The sequence below is a fragment of the Thamnophis elegans genome, chromosome 8, assembly GCF_009769535.1.
Source record: "Thamnophis elegans isolate rThaEle1 chromosome 8, rThaEle1.pri, whole genome shotgun sequence".
NCBI classification, from domain to species: domain Eukaryota; kingdom Metazoa; phylum Chordata; class Lepidosauria; order Squamata; family Colubridae; genus Thamnophis; species Thamnophis elegans.
The window spans coordinates 10,776,267-10,792,503 of NC_045548.1; positions in this window are offsets into that span (position 1 = coordinate 10,776,267).

Here is a 16,237-nt window from a genome sequence, read left to right on the forward strand (position 1 = left end):
TCATAGGCTTGGAAGGAACCCTGGAGGTCTTCTAGATCCCATTCTATCATAGACAAATGGTTATCCAATCTTTTCTTGAAAATCTCCAACGATGAGCACTCACAACTCTGGAAGGTAACCTGTCCCACCGCTTAATAGGTTTCAGGGACAGGAACATTTCTCCTTATTTCCAGGTTAGATCTCCCCCACCCCCGAGGAGCTTCCACCCATTGCTTCTTATCCCACTCTCAAGTGCTATAATCATCACCCTCTTTACTATGGTAGCCCTCAGAGGTGGGTTCCTACCAGTTCGCACCTATTCGGTAGAACCGGTTCGTCAAATCTACCAAACTGGTTAGAAGAGGTTCCACCAGTGGACCCGGAAAGCAGGCCACACCTACAGAAGAGGTTCCAAAAATTTTTGAAACCCACCACTGGTCCTTGGATATGATTACTCTACACTATCATGCTCATATTTACAAAACTCAGTGCCTCTGTGAAAGGTAAGGATGACTACTGCGTTTGTGGTGCAATCAGAACATTGCGTGTGTTGAAGTTGTTTTAACGCAAACCAAAGATGCCTTTTAAAAAACAAGTTTACCTCATATTCTTATGCCTGCCAGTGCTGTGTGTGAGGTAATTTAAGGTGGTTTTGACAAGTGTCATCGGCATCTTCATATCCGGTCACATGGGCAGCAAGCCACTCCCATCCGGTCACATGGGCGGCAAGCTACTCCCACAAAGGAGGCCACACCCACAGAGTAGATTCGAACAATTTTTGAAACTCACCACTGGTGGCCCTTCAACTATAGGAAGACTGCTATTATGTCTCTCCTCAGTCTTCTCTTCTTTACGTTAAACATACCTAGTTCCTTTAACTATTCTTCACAGGATTTAGCCTCCAGACCACCTATCGTCTTTGTTGTTCTTCACTGCACTCTTTTTAGGAGCTTAGCAATTTTTGGATAGTGGGGATCAGAACTGCATGGAATACTCCAAATGTGGACTCGTCAGTGCGGGATAGAACGATACTATCACCTCCCTTGATCTTGATGCTATCCCTGTCTTGATGCAGCTGAAGATTACCTTAGCTTTTGTTTGGCAACTACAGCATAGTTCTGACTCATACTTAAGTGATGGCCCATCAAGATCCTTATCACAGTCATTACTGCCCATCACGTACCTATGCACCTGGCATTTTCTGCCTAAGTACTGTGGGAAGTTATCATCCAGCCCTCTCCCAGAAAAATGAAATATCCTAGGAAATATTGAAAAGGTAGAATATTTCTCTGGATATGAAAAGAAAGAAACATGTTTTAAAAGACAGAATAGTTGCCTGTAGCTTCCTGCCCATCCCCACTGTTAATGGGCCATCAAGAAGGCCAAGTTAGTCCATTTTATATAATAAAGAGTTCTCCACTTCAGCTGCAGGGGGAAGGGATTAAGGAACTTTACCCAACTGACCACATGGCATCTGAGAACTCAACCAAATCTGGATTCAAAACACAGCCCAGAGAATTGCCCCTGCATGGCCCTATGGGAGTCTGACAACCAATCAGAATACATTTCTTACACAGGAACAGGAAACAGAGAGGTGGGACTAAACAGGTTATAAAAAGCCTAGCAAGCCCCTCCTTCAGCCCTTCTCTTCTTCTCCACCAACATTGAAGCATGTGATCACCTTTTCTGTTCAGGGCTCAAGCCATGTGGCCCTGTCCACCATTAAAACCATCTTTCCAAGCAGCCTCCATGTCTCCAGTGTCTTTTTCCCCACTTGGAGCCGAACCCAGAAGGACATTTCTTTCATCAGTACAAGACATCATTTTACTTGCCACTGAACTGCATCTTATTGGTAATTTATTCCCCTGTGGGAAAAATTCACATTATAAGTTTCCAGCCAGTGACATAATAGAGGGGAGTCATTAATTTAAGGTGATTGAGGTGACAAATTGTGAAAGAAGAAGCAGAGACTCTGTGGTTTTTTTAAAAAAAAAATTGAGTACGAAGTGGGAAATTGACATTTGTTTTTTTTAAAAAGAGGAAATGAAAACTATAAATGTTATTTAGTTACCAAAATTGGACTTTAGGTATTTTCCAAATTGGACATAATGAACTAGCAATTTTTTATGTAAACTAGGAGGGCAGGTTTATTTGGAATTCTAATGGCACTTTATTTATTTATTCATTCATTCATTTATTAATCAATTAGTTTGTTAAACATGTACAGGATAGCAGGTATAAGTTTGAACAAAGGAAATGGATACAAGCAAATGGGGGACGGTAGGACAGGGACGGTAGGCACGCTGCTGCGTTTATGCATGCCCCCTTTACCTCAGGAATGGGGTGGGGTCCATGGTAGACAGTTTAAACTGTGGAGGTTTGAGGATGTAACAATGAAGTCAGGTAGAGCATTCCAGGTGTTGATCACTCTGTTGCTGAAGTCATATTTTCTGCAATCGACTTTGGAGCTGTTTGCCTTGAGTTTCTCATACATTTCGTGAAATCTATTGACAACACTGTTGGGAGCAAGGGAGAGAGACAAAACTCTCTCTGTTTCAGTGGACATTTAAAATTAGCCAGGAACTTTTAAAATGTACTGAACGCAAACATGTTTTAAATAAAATGAAAGAGAAGGAGAGGAGGGAGGAAGGGAGAGAAAGCGAAGGAGAGAGGGTAAGAAGGGGAAGAGAGAGGGGAGGAGTAGGGGAGAGGTAAGGGAAGAAAGAAGGGGAAGGAAAGGAGGAAGGAAGGAAGTAGAGAAGGAAGGGAGGGAGAAAAGAAAAGAAAGAGAAAATAAGGTGGTGTCACAACAGGCGCTAGGGATGGTAAACAAAGCAATCCAAACTGTACCTTATAACCTTTTAAATGGAATGACAATAGTATAAGAATGGCAAAGAAAAAAAATAACTATGTGAATGTATACATATAATTGTATGTAAGAGAATAAATGACAGTAAGAATATAAAGCACAATATAGGTAAACAATATTTGGTTATAAATAGCTAAGTATAAATAAGTATAGAATTGTACATAAAAATGGATAACAAATAAGGAGACCATGAATGCAAGATAGAAATGTATAGAAGGGAAAACACTAAATGAAAAGAAACCGATACAGAACTGCTGTATTATATATGACGGAACTTCTTGTTCCTATGTTGATTTAAGTCATGTGTCTGTTTTGTTGATGTGTTTACGTGTTTAAAATAAAAATTTATAATAAAAAAAAATGTTCTTTCTATTTCCTTAAACCAGCCCTAGGTGGCAACAACACATCATATCTGATTGCCCCAATTTGGTTTAAGTGTCTCTGAAAAGTTGGAATCGTAAAGAACATTTCACGTAAACATATTTGTGATTTGGGGCCCTGGGACAAGCCACAATTCCAGAAGCTTCTATTAGTTTTCAGTAGAGTCGCTTGATAAGCAGTGAAGAGAGGTTCATATTTCACATCCCTGTACAATTCCTGTACATTTATCATACAACAAGGTTAAGTCACTCCTCTAAGAGCCTACATTTCTCAGAGAGGGGTGGGTACCTGAGAATTATACCTATGCTCAAAAGCTTCAAGAGCTACCTAGTCTACCTAGGGTTCTTGATGGGGTAAAATAAAATTTATTTTACACTTTTTGTATGCCGTCCCAATCATTATAAGCAAAGACAGAAAGCATAACAGAAAGAATATATGATTTTTATTACATTGATTGATTGACTGATAGATTATTTGATTGTTGATTGATTGATTGATTGATTGATTATGTGCCATCAGGATCCACAGAAATAGATTTTTTCCATGACAACCTGTTCCCAACTTAGTCTTTCTGATCCGAGCCGAGGTGGCGCAGTGGTTAAATGCAGCACTGCAGGATACTTCAGCTGACTGCAGTTCTGCAGTTCGGCTGTTCAAATCTCACCGGCTCAGGGTTGACTCAGCCTTTCATCCTTCCAAGGTGGGTAAAATGAGGACCCGGATTGTTGTTGGGGGCAATATGCTGACTCTGTAAACCACGTAGAGAGGGCTGAAAGCCCTATGAAGCGGTATATAAGTCTAACTGCTATTGCTATTGCTATCTTCCAAACACTGCAAGGGTAGCCCTCGGCATGGCCATTTTTCATGCTTACAACTGTTGCACCATCCCTGTGGTCACATGATCAAACTTTTGATGCTTGGCAAGTGACCCATATTTTTGCAGTGTCCCGGGGTCATGTGATCACCTTTTGCGACCTTCTGACAAGCAAAGTCAATGGGGAAGCCAGATTCACTTAACAAGCGGGTCACTAACTTAACAACTGCAGTGATTCACTTAACAAATGTTTCAATTCAGTTTGTAAAATGGAACAAAACTCACTTAACAAATGTTTCACTTAGCAACAGAAAATTTAGGCTCCATTGTGATTGTAAGTCAAGGACTACCTGTATTCAGTGCTACTGTAACTGACTCTAACCACCTTAATGGTGGTTGACCTCTTCTTCCCTTTTGGTCTGGTTTTGCCATCCTTAAAGCCTCCTCCAGGAAGCTACGCCTTTGCATAATATGCCTAGAATGATGTGAGTTAAGGTAATTTTTACCTTGTTTGAAAACTCTGGGTTGATTAGTTTAAAATCTCTTCATTTGTTTTCTTGGCTGTTCATGGTATTCTTAAGTCTTTTTCCAACACTAAATTTCCAAAGCATTAATACACTTTCTATCCTGCTTTTTGATTTAATTGCTTATTAGTATCATATGACTATCACTAAGTGTTGTATCTTATGATTCTTGATGAATGTATTTTATTTTTTCTTCATGTACACCGAGAGCATATGCACCAAAGACAAATTCCTTGTGGGTCCAATCACGCCAAAAAAGAATTCTATTCTATTTTTGAAAGTATTTTTTTTTGCTTTCATGGAGTATCACAGAGAATAATACTACTATTTTCATTTTTCTGAATTTTGAAGTACAGACACATCAGGGTATCTGAAAATCTTTTCCAAGGCCTTCTTGGCTATACTACGGTATCAAGCATTATTCTGCAGTGTATGTCCTGACTGCTTGTTCATTTACTATGGATAGATGATCCTAAAAAGCAGACGTTAGCTACCAAGTGCATAACTTCATTGCCAGTTCTAAGGCAGGATGTTGTACCATTGCCATTAGTTTGGTCTTCGTATTTAATTTTAGATTCAATTTTTTCACTGTTCTTCTTGGCTTTCATTACTAGGGCTTGCAAATCCTTTTCAGTTGTCAGAGTAATGCCAATCAGTACAGCACAGTGTTTCTTCCTCCAGTTTTAAAAATGCGCTCTTCTTCTTCCACTCTAGTTCCCTTAATATTGTACATGTTAAGTATATAGAGTTATGGAATAAATAATGATCTATGACCCCTTTTTTGCCAACCCGAAGCAAGTCTGTTTTGTCATTTTCCATCCAAATTGCAAAACCTATACGTAATATAGGTTTTGCGTAAATGCGTAATGATTTTCTGCTATTCACATTTTTCTAAATATATGCCGCAACAACTGAGAATCTTTCTGTAATCAATCATACACATACTGACTTTTTTTTCGTTATTCTTTGTCTTTGTCTTTCTCAATTATACAGAACGCAAATTGCAAAACCTATACACCATTTAGGTTTTGCGAGAAGACAATGAGATTTTCTGGTATTCGCTTTTTTCCTGAATATATGCCACAGCTTGATGTAATGAACACAATTGAAGGTCTTCCTGTAATCAATATACACATACTGACTTCCCCCTCCCTCATTATTCTTCGTTTTTCTCAATTATTCAGCATGCAACATCAATAATCATCACCTTCCTGGCCTTTAGGTCTGAAGATATCATTCTGGCAGCATGCAGAGGAGGTCTGGGAATCCGTAACCCGTCAAAACCGCGGTCCACTAAAGCGCGCCCGATCAAAGCGCGTACCTGACGTCATCAGCAGCGCGACAAATAAAATTAAAAATAAATTAAATTAAAATTAAAATAAAATTAAAGCAAGCCGATTCACGTAAAGGTAAGGGTTAGGGTTAGGGTTAGGTTAAGGGTTAGGGTTAGGTTTAGGGTTACGTTAAGCGTTAGGGTTAGGTTTAGGGTTAGGTTAAGGGTTAGCGTTAGGTTTAGGGTTAGGTTAAGGGTTAGGGTTAGGGTTAGGTTTAGGGTTAGGTTTGGGGGGGTTAGGTTTAGATTTACGCGTTAATTTTAAGTTTACCGCTCACAGCATGCTGTTTTCGTCGCACTGTGATGATGTCACGTACGCGCTTTCGTCGAACGCGCTTTAGTCTACCGCGGTTTTGTGGTGGAACCTGGGAATAGTGGGGAGCACTTACAATGGCTGTGTTGAGCTGATATAGGATGCCTTTTGCTTATGATCTTGATTTTCTGTTTTTTGAATTAACACTTTAATTCTTTGTATATTGGGATTTAACATGTTTTTGTTAAGATTGTTTTTCCCTGCTGTGAACTACCTAAAATCACTTAGATGAAATGGGTGGCTGTAAAAATCAAATTAATCATCGTCGTCATCATTATCTTGTGGGACTTTCGAATACAGATGGATCATCATTTGGAACAAAACCCGCCAGGTATCACAGTTGTCGAGGGTCGAAGTGTACAATTTATTGATATTGCTGTATCAGGAGACACCAGAGTCGAAGAAAAAGAACTGGAAAAAAATCATGAAATATCGCCACTTGGCCATCGAAACTAAGTGATTACGGATGAAACATGTGACAGTGATACCCGTTGTCATTGGGGCACTTGGTACTGATGAAAGAAATGTCCTTCTGGGTTCGGCTCCAAGTGGGGAAAAAGACACTGGAGACATGGAGGCTACTTGGAAAGATGGTTTATTGGTGGACAGGGCCACAGGCCTTGAGCCCTGAACAGAAAAGGTGATCACATGCTTCAATGTTGGTGGAGAAGAAGAGAAGGGCTGAAGGAGGAGCTTGCTAGGGTTTTTATAACCTGTTTAGTCCCACCTCTCTGTTTCCTGTTCCTGTGTAAGAAATGTATTCTGATTGGTTGTCAGACTCCCATAGGGCCATGCAGGGGCAACTCTCTGGGCTGTGTTTTGAATCCAGGTTTAGTTGAGTTCTCAGATGCCATGTGGTCAGTTGAGTAAAGGGCCAATATTATCATGCCTTTACTCCCATCCCCCCTGGGGCTGCAGTGGAGAAGTCTTTATTATGTAAAAGGGACTAGCTTGGCCTTCTTAATGGCCCATTAACAGTGGGGATGGGCAGGAAGCTACAGGCAACTATTCTGTCTTTTAAAACATGTTTCTTTCTTTTCATATCCAGAGAAATATTCTGCCTTTTCAATATTTCCTAGGATATTTCATTTTTCTGGGAGAGGGCTGGGTGATAACTTCCCACAGTACCATGTTCAAGAATTTTACAAAATACATCAAGAAGTTGCAGCTTTCTGTAATATCACCAGCAGAACTGCAAAAAACTGCACTACTTGAAACATTGTACTGTGGGAAGGGAACTTCACCAAGACAGTGTTGTATTAGGAAGAGAGCAGTACAGCCCATAACCAAACTGGAAGTCACTAGAATAACAAAGCCAGCATACATTCCAAAAGAAACCTCCGGAGAATAATTACCAGGATATCAGGACAATTAGAAATAGCTGCAGAGTACAAATAATACAAAAGACCTAGGAAGTGCAGGAAGAAGTTACCTTTTAAAAAAGCAAAAGATCAAAGTGACAACAAAGATTCATTAGCTCAGGGTGAAGATGTAAAAATAGGGAATACAGTAGAAGACACTTAGGCTCATCCCAGCCCCATGGGAATTACTTTAGGGCAGAGGAGTAACAAAACGCAAGACAGGATTAGAAACATTAGCAAGGACACACACAAAAAGTGATAAAACAATAGTACAAAGACAACAAAAAGGACTTCAAAGAGGAAAATGGTATAAAAAATGTACACTTACTGTATGTCGGGGTCAGCTCACCCAGGAACGCTGATCTACATCACTGTCGGTCTTGCTTTCCTGAAATAATAAAGACAACTTGCTTTCAAATGCAGCTTGCTTCGATCCTAAATTCATTCATTCACTATCCAGCCCCATTCTAACAGTATGCATGATGTGAAATTTTAACCATTGTATTCTTATTTTTAATTTTTATATATGTTTTTGTCTGCTTGTAAGCCGCCCAGAGTCCCAAGGGAGTGGGCGGCATACAAATGTCAATAAATTGAAATTGAAATTGAATTCACTCAGCCGGTGACGCTCTCCCATCTGGGAAATCCGAACCCGCAGAGGAAACCTTTTCCATTTATCAGTACATTTTAAGAAGATACTTGGTTGATACCTAGGATGCTGGCAGCAACCCATATCAACCATCAGTGCCAATCAATGATATTGGTGATACATTTTTAAATGTTCAGTTGACTGAGTTCCATGTTTAATGAATACAATTTTATAATAATATTGTTTTGTATTCTTTTCTAATGCCATTTTGAATAGCTGGCATCTCTTTTTCCATACAGAGTTCTAATCTGAATTGGATGAAGCTAAGCATTATTTTGCTGGTGTGTGAATTTAAGGATATTGTACAATAATTTGCACACTTTTTTCGGTCTCTTTTTCATATTGGAATGAGGATTGATCTATTCCAGTCTGTTGGCCACGGTGTTATTCTCCAAATTAACTGGTTAATTCGCATTAGCTGATTAGATCTGATTCTGATTCTTCTTCTGTTGCTTGTCATGATTCTGTGGGGTTTATATTTCTGTGAATTATATGTTTCTTTCATTACTACAGAGGATCAAATCCATGACCATTTTTGAAGAATATTGTTCCCCTGGAGAACTGAGAAATTATCTCCACAGAAAATTCTCTGTCCATAAATCTGGTGGAAATTTGAAAAGTCATTTATGTTCAACTCAGGCTACAAAAAAACAGATAGCAGGCAGAAAATTCCTTTGTTTGTGAATTCAAAAGATCTATGTACACATTTGAGTGAGCATAAAATTTTGAATTAATTCTAATTTGACTAAATTTTAATGCAATTAGGAAATAATTGTATTTAAGTTATGTTTACTCCTCTCCTGTGCATTCTTTTGCTGAATGAAGTAATCATACATTTATTCAAAGGGCACAATTTAACTAAAGTTAAACACTTGTCTCATTGATTTTACTGGTAGAGAGTTAATAATATATTTAATTTTCTCACAGAAATCAATGGGACTTAAATATGTTAAACACTGCCTGCTTTATGTCAACATGTCTAGACAGATCAATTTAAATACAATGGATTTTTTTAGCAACTGTTTCTGTCATAAATCTACTTGTTGCTTAACCAATTGCATCGCTTTTAAATAAAACATTTGCTGCTTTGGGATTTTAAAACAAGCTTGATAATTTTTTTTAAAAATGTCAGCGTGAGAATAGACTTCATGAAACAGAAGATGTAGCAGTAAATGATAGGTTAAAGAGTGTAAATTGCATTGAAGTGATTTCAATGCAAATATGTGAGGAATCTAGTGATTTTATGTTTACGAGGATTTTTTATTTTAGTCTGGGGGGGGGCAATGAAAAAAGGGCTAAAAATTCAGATCTGATTCGATGCTTGCAATGAATTCTGGGAGTTGAAGTCCAGACACGTTGCCTAGGTTGAGAAAGATTGCAGTAGACCAATAAATAAACACAGATGCACAGAAACACATATTGATTTCCTCCCTCCTATTTAGTCTGTTTCCCTTTCTGTTGTTTCACATCTTTTTTTCTAAACCAGCTTGTTACTTTTGTTTGGAGGGCACATGGAAGATTCCTTCCTATAATGGCTACATGCCCCAAAGAATGCGTAATCTGCAGTCCACAAGCGGCTTCTGGCAATCGCTCTTCGGTGACTTGAAAAGCTCCTATTTGATAGTCTCAGCCAGTAGCTGAGCATAGTGACAGCAACTAAAATTTATAATGCCGCCTGAGAGCTGTGTTTTAGCTGTTTGTCTGCTTCCCATCCTCATCTGTGGAAGACTGAGAGATCATTATCAACTTCCTTTCAAGAATAAAGAAGCATGGAGGAAGAAAATCGAGCAAACTAGCTTGTGATATATTGCTGACAGCGTTAAATTAAATTAATACAGCAAGGATAAAAGGAAAGAAGACCCAGAAAACATGTTTCTACTATGTATAAAGAAGGGCTGGAGGCAGAATAAAAAAAGAATAAATGAACAGATTGTTTACATTTAGTTTTAGCACTTTTAAGATGCACCGTTATTAAAAAGGGCCCTATAGAATCAGAATGAGGCCTGAATAATTCGATCTAAACCTCATATATCTCTTCTGTGATAGTAATATTCTGCTGTCTCTAGCTAGATCTTTTGAAATACAGATGATTCATTGATTATATAATGATAGCCATCTACCTGTAGCAACCCTTAGCTGTCCCATCAGCAGCCCCTTATGGTTCCACCACAAAATCGTGGAGGACAAAATCGCGCTCGACGAAAGCGTGCATTTGACGTCATCACAGCGCGACGAAAACATCGCGCTGTGATCGAAAAATGTAAAATTAAAGCTAAAAGCTTACCCTAACCCCCCCAAACCTAACCCTAAACCTAACCCTAAACCTAACCCTTAACCCTAAATCTAACCCTAAACCTAACCGTTAACATAACGCTAAACCTAACGCTAACCCTTAACCTAACGCTAAACCTAACGCTAACGCTCTAAACCTAACCCTAACCCTTAACCTAACTCTAACCCTAAACCTAAACCTAACCCTTACCTTTATGTGAATCGGCTTGCTTTAATTTTAATTTTATTTCAATTTTTAATTTTTTTTGTCGCGCTGTGATGACGTCACATGCGCGCTTTCATCGAGCGCAATTTTGTCCTCCGCGCTTTTGACGGGTCACGCCCCTTATCACCTCCTGGATAGACTGTTAGAATTTACAAGGCTTCAGGCCATAGATGAGTGTTCAGTCCCCATTCTCTGGGATAGGAATCCCATAAAACTTGACTTCATGCCTCCAATATACATGGGTGGGCACACATTAACCTGGTCTATTCCAGTATTTGAGGAGCTGCCACAAAGGAGAGGGGGTCAACTTATTTTCCAAAGTATCAGAGAGCAGAACAAGAAACAATGAAAACTAACCAAGGAAAGAAGCAATCTGGACTCAAGGAGAAACTTCCTAACAGTGAGAATATTTAATCAGTGGAACAACTTGCTTCCCGAAGTTGTAAATGTTCCAACACTGGAAGTTTTTCAGAAGAGACTGGACAGCCACTTGTCTGAAGTAATATAGGGTCTCCTGCTTGAGCAGGGGGGGTTGGACTAGAAGACCACCAAGGTCTCTTCCAGCTCTATTCTCTATTGTCTTTATTTTGGAGAAGATGAGGCATGATATGAAAATGGGAGACATTGCCATTAGTCACTTTCATAGATCATTCAAAATGTACATTGCAGATCCTGGGACGTCTCTGCATGGGTAAAACTTTTTAGCTGGGTCCTTCCCAGGCAATTAATTGAGCCAGAAAGATTCCAGAGGGCATTGGGGATTTCTCTGACAATTTGGCAGGTTCTTTTGCATCATGCCTGGCTGATCTTTGAAACTCTATGGAGGCCAGAATTCTGGGTGAGTTTGTTCCTGCAAAGCCTTTCCCAAGTTTCCCACCCAAAGCAGCTTTTTCGATTTCCTGAGTAGCTGAGGGACATGAAGCCCCTACAGGCACTTATAGTAATTGGGGGGGGGGGTATCACAGAGGTGGGTTCCTACCAGTTCGCACCTATTCGGTAGAACCGGTTTGTCAAATCTACCGAACTAGTTAGAAGAGGTTCCACCAGTGGACCCGGAAAGCAGGCCACACCTACAGAAGAGGCTCCAAAAATTTTTGAAACCCACCACTGGTCCTTGGATATTATTATTCTACACTATCATGCTCATATTTATAAAACAAAGGTAAGGATGACTACTGTGTTTGTGGTGCAATCAGAACATTGTGTGTGTTGAAGTTGTTTTAACGCAAACCAAAGATGCCTTTTAAAAAACAAGTTTACATCATATTCTTATGCACGCCAGTACTGTGTGTGAGGTAATTTAAGGTGGTTCTGACAAGTGTCGTCGGCATCTTCATATCCGGTCACATGGGCGGCAAGCCACTCCCATCCGGTCACATGGGCGGCAAGCCACTCCCACAAAGGAGGCCACACCCACAGAATAGGTTTGAACAATTTTTGAAACCCACCACTGGTGTATCAGAAATAGATGTAACTGCACATTGGTAAGAACCGATGTTTGGTAAAGAATCAGCTCTTCTCCCAGTAGACTATGCCTACAGATTTCTGCCTGGTAACCCTATATAAAATGTTCTACACCCTTTTAAGAAAGAACAAATGCAACAAAGTTCCTGCAAGCTTCCCAGATGAATTTGCAATTTTCTTAAAAGATAAAGTTGCTTATATCCACCCTGTTGGATACAACTATGGCAAGCAAGGAATCCAGGTATTAAAATTGGTAGGAAATGATTATAGTTCTCTGCAGTGTGAATTTTGTCACCCGCAGATTAGACAAAGCACCACCTAGTTCCTTCCGACTATGGCTGGATCCAGGAGATATACTCAATGCTTTCTTGAGAGGAAACCTCTCTTGAAAATGTCTTACATGAATCATCAGTCTTTGACAACTTCTGCTTGTTCTCCAACCTTCCTTTATCAAGATTATTCAAAAGGTGATAAAATTCAGCCACAAGGAACATCTGAGTTGCGTATGGAGGTAGTCAGGGACTAGATGTGGCAAAATCTCATTCCATTGGATGGGATTTAATCTAGCTGAGATTAAATCCCATCAAATGGAATTGTTGTAGCTTATGAGACTTAAGTCATCCCTGAGAAGTTCAAAAACTCTTATCTGAAGGCAGCCCATGCTTTGATCACAGTTTATTTGTACCACTATATTAATATGTTGTACATGTGTTTGCCTTTAGAAATAACTTCAAAGTTCCAGATAGTACAGAACATAATACTTAGGCTGTTGGCAGGTCAACCTTGCCACTGTAGGATATTACCAACATTAAAGTCACTGCGTTCGGTTTTAGCTTTGGTTCAAATCAAGAACGCTGATGAATACCTGTAAAGCCCTATACGGCACTAGAATAGCACCAGAATACATCAGGTATCATCTTACCAGAATTAATTGGATATTTAGAAAGGGACTACAGAGAGTCCCTTCTGCATTAGATAAACATGGGATGCGGCTCTGATGGCAGGAATTCTCTATAGTACATGGACATTCTAGAAAATGCCCCTCCCAGACATATGCTTAGCCCTTTCACTTCTGCATTTCTCAACACGGTACAGCCTGTTTTACTCCATTGTACTTTAAGCCTTAATAGGCTGTGGGCACCCATCTTCAGTTGTATTTGTCTAATTTTTTAAAAAAAGCTGGTTGTTTTTATATCTGCCTTGCTGTTCACTGCCCTAAGTCTCAAGGAATGGTAGCATTCTACAAATATTGCAAAAATAATAATAATTATGTTGCTAGGCCACCTCTCCTTCCTTCTATCTTTGGATTAAAATGTATTGTGTATTACTTGATCTCAATAACTTCATTTCATCTTTTCCCTATTCCATTTTTCAAATTGTTTAAACAGAAGTAGTATTGACTTTTGTCTGACAGGGCTGAATCCAGTTAATTGGCACATAAGAGTCCAGAAACTTCTGATAAGTAACTTCTGGTAAGTAACTTACTGTAGAAAAGCTAGGAATCTATTAAATAGGAACTCACTCTGGAAACTTCACAGCAATACACCAAGAGTGAGCCCTATTTATTGTGAAATGAAAATTCATAATTTGGTGGGTTTTTTTCTCCTAACAAGCTATTGTATGCAGTCAGCTAAACAGCCATGTTCACTAGGAGCCCAATTTCTCTCTATTTCTTACTCTAACAACAGATAGCTTTGTTCCTCTATCTGGATAAGAATTAATTTTTACTATTAGATAAATATAAGTAGTGCAGAAGATATGGAGAGTCCTGGCCCGTAGAATCACCAAGAGTCGGATATGACTGAATTGGTAACATCATCATCATTAGATAAATACACACCTATAAACAGGCTATGGTTGATTTTTAATAATTCAGAAATAGTTTCTGATTCCAAATGTTTTATAATAATAGCAACAGAATTATTCTTCTCTAGCCTAAATTGTAGTGGCAAAAGTGTTTGGAATATACAGATAGAAGCATAGACTATCTTGAATACATCTCAAACTTCAATCTTGATAGTACTTTTTATAGATAAGTCACTAGCATTTTGCTTTCAGTGATGGATTTCATGATTTATTTATTTTTAAAAAGGTGGAAATCTGGTCACATTAATTCTGGTAAGATGAGATCTGATATATTAGAATTCCCCTCTAAGGAATTCCAATTGTTGTTGTAATTATTGTCAAACATTACTGAAAATTTCTGTAGAAATACTTCAACAAATATAATAGAATTCTTTATTGGCCAAGTGTGATTGAACACACAAGGAATTTGTCTTCGGTGCATAAGCTCTCAGTGTACATAAAAGCTATAAGTGATAAATCATGATCATAGTTATCATAAAACTACATTCATCATAAATCATAAGATATGATCGACTCTATGAATTTGTTGTAAATAGATACATATTGCATTTGCATTTTTATATGGCTTTGAATGAACACTTTGATTCCACAAACAATAATGGATTTACATAAGTATTAAGTAAGTCTGTATTAAAAATAAAAACAAACAAGGTTATGGGGATACTGTTTATCTCCTTCGGTAAACAACAATCTCTGCTTATCTAAAGCTGTGTCTAGAAATTATGTTATTGGGAACAGTATGAGATTAACACCTAAATTTGGGAGAACTCAATTTTTATTAAAGGTACGATTTATTGCAAATACTGACTCATACAGCAGAGGTGGTTCTTTGTAAGAATATGCTGGATTATCTCAGAGGTCAGAGTAGCCTCAAAAGATTTTCCTGGTGTTGCTCATTCTAGCAGTTCTTGGGATTTATCCAGCTGCTCTATGTAGCACAATTGTTTTGCAACTTTTAGAACAATCTTTAAATACAAACAAGACATTCTCCACTTATCTGCATAGCCGCCTGGAGTTTTCCCATCAGGATTTCCCCCCCCCCCCCCAATTTTCCAGTTGACCCCATTTCTGAATTCCTTTGCTTGCAACTTAATGACCTCAATCTTGCCGAATCTTTGGTAAATATTCTCATTCCTTCTTCATTCGTGCTTCGGGGGGCTTAATAAATTTAGAATTTATGGTAATAAGGATCAATAAATTCCTGTAGAATGAACCAGACAGCAAGCCAAACACTATCCACCATTGACATCATCCACAGATGAATCACAAGGCCAGTTTACATCCCCAGAGAACATCCCCAGAGATGTAGAATATCTTTTTTTCCTTAAATCAATGACTCTCTACTCTTTATTTAATAAATAAACGAAGAGAAACGTTAGGCTGCAAGTGGATGGCACGAACTAAATATTTTAACCCCTGGTTGAATTTTTTTTCAATGTTGATGATGATTGTAAAGTGTAAAACCTTCCAGGGTTTTGCTCTGCAATGTGGCTTATGAATACTTCAGTAAAATAGATTGAATTCACACAATCTGGCTTCTGACATGAGAATTTGTATTGATATAAAAAAAAACAGGGGAACAGAAGAGGAACCACCAAAGGGTTCTTTCATCTAGACTCAGAATCAAAGAAATGGGTAGCTGCTTTTCATGACGTCCCTTGGCACTCTTCTAAAAGGTTCCCCACCCACCCATTTATTTATTTTTTACACAGAGGCTGCTTATTCCCCGTAGAAGTCAAGATCGAAACAGCTCATCTCTCCTTGCGTCTGGCCGTCTCCTGGCTGGGTCCCTTAAAATAATAACGCTGTATGTGAGGAGGCTGCAACGAGAGGGGCCAGCAGCCTTTCCACCCTCCATCTGCCTGACAGGCTCGCCTCAGGTGAGGGGTGGGGGGGGAAGCAGAAGCCCGAATGCTCCTCCATGAACGTCTGAAAGCGCTTTCTCTCCCCCCCCCCAACCCAACCTCCGCCCCGACGTCGCTGGCGGCGGGAACAGCCAGTTTCTATAGCGACGGCACTGATCCGGGCTCCTCTCTCCTCCCGGTAGTAACAAAACCAGGGAGCCCCGCCGCTCTGCCTCGACATTCCCCGGGGCTGCTGCGGCAGAGCTGGGTTGAGCGAGCCAGGAGGAAACGCGCCGTCTCTCCGGCACGAGCAAAAGCAAAGCAAGGTAGGGCGCGCGGCGCG